At 48.2% G+C, this 10,149-nt stretch overlaps 1 long non-coding RNA gene across 1 annotated transcript in view; it reads right to left on the reverse strand.

Moving 5' to 3' along the window:
- The window catches only part of LOC130210879 (uncharacterized), a 2,503-nt gene extending 6 nt beyond the window's left edge, over window positions 1–2,497 (reverse strand). Inside the window, exons 1-4 of the long non-coding RNA XR_008834869.1 lie at window positions 2,156–2,497; window positions 1,753–1,915; window positions 1,536–1,624; window positions 1–949 (exon numbers count right to left, since the gene is read on the reverse strand). The exon at window positions 1–949 is cut by the window's left edge and continues 6 nt beyond it. This is a non-coding gene — a long non-coding RNA (uncharacterized LOC130210879). The remainder of the gene's footprint in view (window positions 950–1,535; window positions 1,625–1,752; window positions 1,916–2,155) is intronic.
- Window positions 2,498–10,149: the final 7,652 nt, after the last annotated feature.

A 10,149-nucleotide genomic window follows, 5' to 3' on the forward strand; every position in this document is an offset into this window, starting at 1 on the left:
TGGAAGACAACGTTTATTTAGAAGAAAAACACATGTTTTAAAACTCAAACAACGTGCTTAAAACGCTGAACATGTTGCCAGATTAGGTTTTGTAACGCAGAAATATGATGAACACAGCGTTTTCGGCATTTGCTAAATTTAACTACAGAAAAACAACAAAAACAGACATTTTCTAGAAAAGAGTTCTATTGGAGATAGAAGGGTGAAGTTCTCGGGCCTGACTGCACATCATGAACACAGTCCCTTATGGCATCAGTAGATATTTGAGTGATTGTATTTTAGGGTTTTTGGTCCAAGTGAGAAGCACTCTATGAATAAATTCAGAAGGTGTTCCTCACTCGTTGAGGATACTCCAAATTCAGGGTAAATAAGTCCGAAGAGTAGCCACACGGCACGGGGAAGATTATCACGGTCACCCATCACGACTGTTCCTCCCAAAACGATGGCAGTAGTTGTAGACTCCAGGTCCAGCGAGTGAGGAGGCCACGATGTCTTCAGCACCGTCAGGGTCCCAATGGAGGTGTGGGACACGTCCAGAAGGTCACCAGAGTCCTAATAACAAGAGCAGCATAAAAAACACAATTACATGTCAAATTTCACGTTGCATTTCTATGGTAGAACACACAATGGTTACTTGGATTCTGATATTATTAGATAATCAAGTGAAAGATGCTCAGGAGTGAGTGCGATGATTAATTCATTGATCATGTGATTCACTGAATGATTGCAAAAGCTAATAATAAAGAATATGAATTATCATATTTACAAATAGGGATGATATTTGAATGGAACAACAATAATAGAGCAAATGTAAACAACAGAATGTCGAAGGGCCTGAGGACAGGTCGATGCAGTTGCATCACAACAAACCCCGATCAGGACCCTTTGGTGGCATCTGCTGTGTTTCCATAGGGTCAAGTCGAAGCTTCACGCCATCCTAAACTCACACCTTCAATAAAGAAAGACCAACGTTTAATACGTGGGCAACCAACCATATTCGTGGTAAACATCCACATTTCTTTGTCACTGCTGCTTCTGGGAAATGTGCTCCTACCACAGGAGGCTGAACAGGTACCTACCATCGTCAGCCGTCACACCTGCATCATATTGGCTGCTCCTGAACCTCCTGTGGCAGGAGAGCGAGCATATTGCCCAAAAGCAACAAAGAAATAGCGATAATGTTACAATTGAAAACCCTTTTTTGGTAACAGGAGATATTAGTAGAACCCCTCTACCATCATGCAGACATGTGAAGGTGTACAGATGCCCATTTAGGTGTGATATGATTTGTAATTTTTTATTTTGAAGGCCTTTGGGTTTTGAATGGCGCGACTAGAGAGCTGCAACTGGACCTGACTGGAAAGACGGGAGATCCCACTAAAAGGGCCCCAATCAGGGATAAGTGAATCAAAAAGTATAGAAGCACTGATTGGAAGAGAAGTAGCCAATACCAAAAGATTAACAGGCAGAACACATTAGATATATTGGGCATCCTGTGGTGTGGAATTAAATAATTTTGACTAAAGTCTACTTACAAATTCTTGAAGAAGTCTGCGTTGTCATCTCCAAGGATGACGGGAGAGCCACGGAGGACTGCTGTTCACCTCCCAGTCACATCTGTACTCTAAAAAAATATTTTAAACACACACAATTCACAAGTGTTAAAGGACAATCATTTGACAGCTCTGCATGCAATGCTGTGACACTACTTTATTAACCACATAAAGAAAAATGACTGCTTGAGAAACTTACCCCAGGTGTGACTTGTTGCAGATATTCAAGTTTCTGTCCGACACTTTCCCCCTCTGGGTCTTGAACTTCTCCAGGAAGCGAGGAGTGTATTTGTCGAGATCTTTGAAGAACTCTGATTGCAACTCAGATTTTTGCTTGATAAGCGACAGAATTCAGCCAGAATCTAACGGAAAGAGAAATAAATTAAGATTTAGTCATATTAGACCTACAGTACACACATTACAACATGATACATCACACTGGGTAGAAAACTAGTGGCTTCTAGATTGAACAGATTACATCAGCTCCCCTCATCGGCCCTTCATGGTCGTCACAGGAGACACTCTGTGAAGACATGGACTCAATCTGGCAACGCTTCCATGTGTTATGCAGTAGTGTGTAGAAGAATATAAGCAATACTTACAATTCATTGCCAGGTTTTTCAAAGCCTACAAAAGAAACAACAAAAGCAATTAGTCAAACTGCAAATAACTCCTCGTCAAAATGCATTTTTACGGCTAAAAAGCCATCAGTTTAATGGAAGATTTCACAGACAAATATGATTAGAAATGCTTATCCTAGATATAGATAGATAGATAGATTGAAGTCATAAATAGTCTGGAGGGAGGTTGGCAGGGAGCTTAGTTTCAAACTTGCTATTGGTTATAATGGATGTCATTTCCAGTAAATATCACAAAATAGGAAATGATGTATAAGTAAAAAATTAAAAAACGTTGTACCACATTCGCTGTGGCCGAGAAGTTCTCCATCATACGGTTTGTGGTTGAATTATTCCTCGTTACATTCAACAGAACATTGCATTCACTCTTAACTCAGTGACAGTAGCGTTGTGTGACGTAGTGCTGCGTTAATGCACACGAGTGAGACCGCCACGACGATGTCCGCCATTAACATTGTGACTCGTTTGTTTTGAACTTTTGACGGTCTAGCTAGCTTACATTAAACGCTTCGTAAAGTTAAGATTCAACTACGAATATACATATGAACAATATGGCGAAGATACGACGATGTTTACTAAGGACATGAACGGCAAAACGTTATTGAGACGCTGAAACTTACCTTAAATAACTCGCACAGTGCACTGCCTTCTCGCTGCCGCCAATCCGTCTCGGCCAAAGAACGTCTTCAGTGGTCGACTGCGCATGCGTATTCGAGCCGAGTGCTGCCGAGTCCGCCCGAGTTTCTTCCGAGTCCGCCTCACTCATTTTTTTAAAGTAAAGCTTACTTGAGATAATAAGTTTAATAACTTTACTCACCAAAAAGTGTTCTTTACTAAGTTTCTTAAAGTAAGGTCAACAAAGTAAGCAGAAATGAGTAAAGCTCACTAATTTTTTAAAGTAAACTTTACTATTACATTTTACAGTGTACTTCGTTATCCTCCGAGTGCCAAAAGGTTGTCAGGCGCAGCGATCAGAGATGTGGTCGATGGGATGTGAGATCCATCTGGGAGGCAGATGTGAGCTCGACCGGTCAGGGTCTACTTCACGGCCTCTTCTCTGCCTTTTTAAACCTACGCCCTGCTCAGCATTGAGGACTGGCAGATGGTGGACCGGTCCAGAAGTGGACCGGTCCAAAGTCTTGACCTCTCCTTAGCAAAGGGGTGTTCCAGAATTGGACCAGTCCAAAGTCTTGACCTTTCCTGAGCGAAGGGGTGGTCCAGAAGTGGACTGGTCCAAAGTCTTGACCACTCCTTAGCAAAGGGGTGGTCAAGAAGTGGTCCAGTCCAAAGTCTTGACCACTCCTTAGCAAAGGGGTGGTCTAGAAGTGGACCAGTCCAAAGTCTTGACCACTCCTTAGCAAAGGGTTGGTCAAGAAGTGGTCCAGTCCACAAAGTCTTGACCTCTCCTTAGCAAAGGGGTGTTCCAGAATTGGACCAGTCCAAAGTCTTGACCTTTCCTTAGCGAAGGGGTAGTCAAGAAGTGGTCCAGTCCAAAGTCTTGACCACTCCTTAGCAAAGGGTTGGTCAAGAAGTGGTCCAGTCCAAAGTCTTGACCTCTCCTTAGCAAAGGGGTGGTCTAGAAGTGGACCGGTCCAAAGTCTTGACCTCTCCTTAGCAAAGGGGTGTTCCAGAATTGGACCAGTCCAAAGTCTTGACCTTTCCTTAGCGAAGGGGTGGTCCAGAAGTGGACTGGTCCAAAGTCTTGACCACTCCTTAGCAAAGGGGTGGTCAAGAAGTGGTCCAGTCCAAAGTCTTGACCTCTCCTTAGCAAAGGGGTGGTCAAGAAGTGGACCAGTCCAAAGTCTTGACCTCTCCTCAGCGAAGGGGTGGTCCAGAAGTGGACCAGTCCAAAGTCTTGACCACTCCTTAGCAAAGGGTTGGTCAAGAAGTGGTCCAGTCCAAAGTCTTGACCTCCCCTTAGCAAAGGGGTGGTCTAGAAGTGGACCAGTCCAAAGTCTTGACCACTCCTTAGCAAAGGGGTGGTCAAGAAGTGGACCAGTCCAAAGTCTTGACCACTCCTCAGCGCAGGGGCGGTACAGAAGCTTTCAATATACGACTCCAAAAAGCCAAAGCGGAGTCATTTTAAAAAAAAATATACAGAGGCGCCCGAAACACCAAGGCGAATATCTTCACTGGCTGATGTGTGTGTGCTCTCAAAACATTGACGCCCCCCCCCTCCTCCCTTTTATTTGGATAGTTTCACTGTGGGATCCGTGCTTATTTTCAACCATAAGTGACCGGGAGTAATCAAATCCCAAGTGAAATATTTTCTTTGCCGCCAGTATACCTTTTTCTGCCATGCCGCTTTCACTCCCAGAGAAGCATCCCGACTCTCTCTCTCTCTCCCAACACGTTCGGGAGGGGGGGGGTTGGGAGAGAGAGAGAGAGTTTACGGAAGATTAGGGGAAACTATGTAAATGACACTGCTCCCGCGGAGTCGAGCGAAACGTTAGACGCCAAAAGAGGAACGTCAGAGAGAGAGAGAGAGAGAGAGAGAGAGAGAGAGAGAGAGAGAGAGAGAGAGAGAGACATCCTGTGGATTATCCCACCAGTTTTAATGAAAGTTGTCAGGATCAAGAAGGCCGACGTCCACCAGAGGATGGAGAGCGGAAAAAAAGAACGAGCGAGCGGAAAACTATTATTATATTCCCGCGTCGCTTTCGTTGAAAGGTAGAGTTTCCGTGAAGAGGGGGATGAGATGATGGAGGGAGGGAGGGAGGGAAAGAGAGGGAGGGACACGCAACCGCCGAGCCCCTCGTACGTTTTAATTTAGTCGGCAGACGGTCCTCTTCTCCTGATTAGCGGTAAATGTCTCTCATTCCGCCGCCCCTCCATCCTTCTCTCTCACTCCTCCTCCCTCTCTTTCTCCCTCTCTTTCTCCCCCTCTTTCTCCCTCTCTGTCCGTTGATGAGTCGGTCACCTCGGTGTCAGCGGCGATGGCTAAGTGGGAGCTTGAGTACTTCCTTAATCAATCCGGGTAATAGAGAGAGGAGCCAGTCCGTCTCACACACACACACACAGACACTCACACACACACTCACACACACACACACACACACACACACACACACACACAGACACTCACACACACACACACACTCACACACTCACACTCACACACACACACTCACACACACACACACACACTCACACACACTCACACACTCACACTCACACACACTCACACACAGACACTCACACACTCACACACTCACACACACACACACTCACACACTCACACTCACACACAGACACACACACTCAAAGACCTGTCAGCTCTCATTCTCAGTCATCCGCCGATTCATTGAGGCATCTAGCTCTCTCTCCCTCTCTCTCTCTCTCTCTCTCTCCCCCCCACTCTCTCTCTCTCTCTCTCTCTCTCTCCCTCCCCCCCACTCTCTCTCTCCCTCTCTCTCTCCCTCGTACACAAAGGCGGAGGAAGTAAACAGACTTGACACATTGCTGTTGACACACCTGCGTGGCCACAGCGGCACATCGAGGATAGATTAGCAGCACGGTGGCAGGAAATTATGAAGCGCACACACACACACACACACACACACACACACACACACACACACACACACTCCACTGTCGGAGAGGGCCATGGCCAGACAGCTGGGAATGCCACGCATGCAGGCGATCCAATAAAGGAGAGGACGCGGTCGAGAGGCCTTGAGGAGCCGCGATGCTCTTTCTCGACACGTTCCGTCGATATTGTCATGCGTGTGCGTGTGCGTGTGTGTGTGTGTGTGTGTGTGTGTGTGTGTGGAAGATGAAGACGATCCCCCAGACGAGGTCCACCAGCACATTCCTGCCCCTGCTGTCGGGTACCCGGCCACATCTGTCCATGTTCCTCAATGTATTTCCTAAGTCCCGCCTCCTTCCCCTCCCCCTATCTGTGGCTCCTCCCCCTTGTCTCCCAGCATTGTTTTTCACTTCCATGTCTTCACGCCAACACCTTTCCCGGGGGGGCGAACGGCCTCAAGATGTTCGCTGCAATTAATTTGCATTTATTTACATCTCCGGCGGGAAAAACCTCGGCGGGAAAAACAACGTCCGCGTATCGCTCCGCGAGAGGCGGCGTGCGGTCGCGGGAGACGTCCTCCCAGGATTAGCATCGAGGAAACAGATTTACTCGATTGTCGAAGCCGAAGTAAAGTTTCCCAAGATGCAACATGATTAATAAAGCTTTGCTAATCCCACTTTGAAGCTCTAATACCGCTTGTTCTTTTCTGTTAGCGGCTAACGCTAGCCCCATGGCGTCAGGACAGAACTGTCAATCTGCACGTTGCAAAAGTATTGCATTGAAAGACGTATAGATTATGTAATACACAACGGGAAAACATGGAGCCGGCGGGAGAGACGTGTCACTTTGAAGAAGTGGTTTATTGTCGTGTTATTGCGTCAGTTAATCTTCTGCATTCAGTTTTCTTGCTTTTTATTTCAATTCCTGGAAAAAACACGTCTATATTTTGTCTTTATTCCGGATCAGAATCTCGTTAACTTCACTTCCCTGAGGAGCGGCCGTGTGTGAGTGGTGATGTCATCAGACTGCAGGTTCATATAAAACCTTCACATCTCATACCCATCAAATAAAAACTGGTTCTGGCCGAGTTCCCGCCGCCTGGCGCGTCCGCCGGTGACTTCCTGCTCCAGGAAGCTCCTCTGCGTTGGATGTTCTCTCCGACGCGTTTATCGCGGCTTTTGGGAATAAATCAAATACGTTGGTGAGAAGATTTATGGACGTTTACAGTTCCCCCGTCGCCTTTTGGACTGAAGAAGAGAGGCCGGTCTCGGCTCCTTCTGCCTCCTTCTGGCTCCTTCTGGCTCCTTCTGTCTCCTTCTGGTTCCTTCTGGCTCCTTCTGGCTCCTTCTGTCTCCTTCTGCCTCCTTCTGGCTCCTTCTGGCTCCTTCTGTCTCCTTCTGGCTCCTTCTGGTTCCTTCTGGCTCCTTCTGGCTCCTTCTGGCTCCTTCTGGCTCCTTCTGGCTTCTTCTGGCTCCTCCTGGCTCCTCCTGGCTCCTCCTGGTTCCTTCTGGTTCCTTCTGGCTCCTTCTGGTTTCTTCTGGTTTCTTCTGGTTTCTTCTGGCTCCTTCTGGCTCCTTCTGTCTCCTTCTGGTTCATTCTGTCTCCTTCTGGTTCCTTCTGGCTCCTTCTGGCTCCTTCTGGTTCCTTTTAGCTCCTCCTGGCTCCTTCTGGTTTCTTCTGGCTCCTTCTGGCTCCTTCTGGTTCCTTCTGGCTCCTTCTGGCTCCTTCTGGCTCCTTCTGGTTCCTTCTGGCTCCTTCTGGCTCCTTCTGGTTCCTTATGGTTCCTCCTGGTTCCTTCTGGCTCCTTGTGGCCCTGGTCCTCAGGTCCTCAGTCCGGTCTTTGCCCGTCCTCCTCTCCAAAGAGAAGAACCCTCCTCTGTAATCGACCCCAGCTGTGGCAGATTGAACGGCCAATTACAGAAAAACCGTTTGGCTCGCCCCGAACGAGGCGACCACATGTTGCAGCGCGACCCCCCCCCCCACACACACACACACACACACACACATACCTCCATCCTGCCTTCACCCCCCCCCCTCCCCCCGGGACCTCACCTCAGAGGGGGTCAGGGGTCACGGCGCTTGAGGTTTTTCTTCCGCAACGGATCGACGTGGTAAGAAAACATGGAGGCCGCGGCAGACAAGCGTGGACCATTAGCCCCCCGCCTCTGACTGAGGGTCCCCCCCCCGGCGGAGGTCACCGGGGGTACGCGCCCCCTCGTCCACACCTACAGTAGAGGGCAGCTCCCCCTCCCCCACCCCATGCCTCCTCTCCTCCTCGTGTAGAGCGGTGAGGGGGGGAGGGGGGTGAAAGTGGAAACCCCTCGGGGGGGGGGGGGGTTCGCCTTTTCTGAAAGTTTTTTGGGGGACGAGAGTTTGGATCAGAACGAGAATGGGACAGGGTGGGGGTACGGAGGGGGGGGGGGTCGAGACAACGGAGGTCAGACTCAAAGGAGTTAATAAATGATTAATAATGATGTCATCGCGATGATAGAGGCGAGCAGATAGAAAACAAACGCAGGTCAACAGATGGGGCAGTTTCTAGTGTGTGTGTGTGTGTGTGTGTCTGTTAGTGTGTGTGTGTGTGTGTGTGTGTGTCTGTTAGTGTGTGTGTGTTAGTGTGTGTGTGTGTGTTTGTGCACCCAGAACTGGCGTGGCGAGGCTCCACCGCGGTGTTTGTTTTCCCTCCTAAGCCTCGTGGCGTCCCCCTCCTCACGTCACCGGCATGAAATCGAGGCGGTGAACTTTCTACTCAGGAAATCTAATCACAGACGGCCATTTTCTATATGCTTTATAATTGTGCAAGAGCATATATGTGTGTGTGTGTGTGTGGGGGGGGGGGGTAAGTGCCCAGCATAGACCTGGAACCTAAAGCATTCCTGCCCTCACGAGGTCTGCACGGCGAGTAGAAACAGATGCGTGTACCGTGACCTCCCGTGACCTCTACCACGACCTCCTCGCGTACAGTGTGCAGCGAGGTCGTGCGTTGGGTTTCATAGAAACGAGCTGCCGTAACACGCAGTGTGAAAACACATCAGAGTGAGACCTCCTGACTCAACTCGCGCTGCTGACTTTGGAATCTTTCCACCGGATTTCTTTAAATGTATTTATATATTTATATATATATATTAATGTTGTTCGGGTGCGTTGGCGTGAGGTCAGACTCGGCACGGCGCCAAACGGTTTCACGGCGGGACGCTTTGCGACTCCGGACGGAAAACCAGCGAAACGGCGTCGAGCCGCGAGGCGTTCAAACCGCTAACGCTGCACATGGCACGGGCGCTCGCTCGCCCGCCGCACTCAAGAGTTTAAGCGACAGCACGGCCAAAGCTTTAGAGAGAGAGAGAGAGAGAGAGAGCGGTGGCTGGTATATTAAACACAGACCCCCCCCCCTCCTCTGTGTTGCAGTGGGATGTGAATCGAGTGGCGTCTCCATGATGGCGTCCTTCTGCTAAATCTCCAGCGGGGAAAAGGCCGGCCTCCCCCCCGGGGCCCGTGGGCCTGAGTCCTCCCCCCTTCCTCCTCCTCCTCCTCCCCTTCCTCCCCCCCTCCCCTGAACCCCACTTCCAATCCCCCCTGCGTGCTGACAGACACTCTCATCATGGGCGACCTCGGGGGGTGAGGGGGGGGGGAGGTGAAAGGTCGGCCTTGGGCTCGCCGCTGTCTCTGTCAACACGACCTCCGCTCTGTAATACCCCCCCCCCCCCCGCCCCACCTCACCTCACCCCCCTGTGATCGTACTAAAAAGGGGAGGGGGGGTGGTCAATTAGCTGCACCGCCGTGCTCTCACGCAATGCATCATGGGGGATATCCAAAGGAAATTTGTCTGTGTATTCAGTTACTTCATCACGTTATTTTGTATCCTTCATAGGTTTAGTCTAACTCCCACAGGCTCCGCCCCCTATTGGACAAGATTAATACTCTCCTCCAATCACAGGCGTGCATTTGGCCAATGACAATTTATATTAACGTTCGCCGGACAATCCGGAGGCTCCTCCCACGGTATATGAGGCACATCATCATCATCCTCACCATCATCATCATCATCATCATCAGTATCATGTCCCTGCATGTACGTAAGGAAAAATAATAAACGCAGTTAAAAAATGAACCGATAACTTCCCACAAAGACATTTTATTTATTATTTTCATAACTTCGATGAGACGGTAGATGAGAACAATATTTTATTACATGGACTTTTTATTATTTTTGTCTTCATTTTTATATATTTCATTTTGTTACTATATCTATTTAGTATTTTTTGCATTTATATAAATATATATACATATATATATGTATATATATGTATATATATATGCAAATAAATATTATTAAAAATATTTAAAAATATGTAAATATGCATATATATATATTTATATATATTTATCTAAAAAAATATATATACATCGACTGTGATATAGAAATGCATGC

This window comes from Pseudoliparis swirei, chromosome 20 (assembly GCF_029220125.1).
Source record: "Pseudoliparis swirei isolate HS2019 ecotype Mariana Trench chromosome 20, NWPU_hadal_v1, whole genome shotgun sequence".
NCBI lineage: Eukaryota > Metazoa > Chordata > Actinopteri > Perciformes > Liparidae > Pseudoliparis > Pseudoliparis swirei.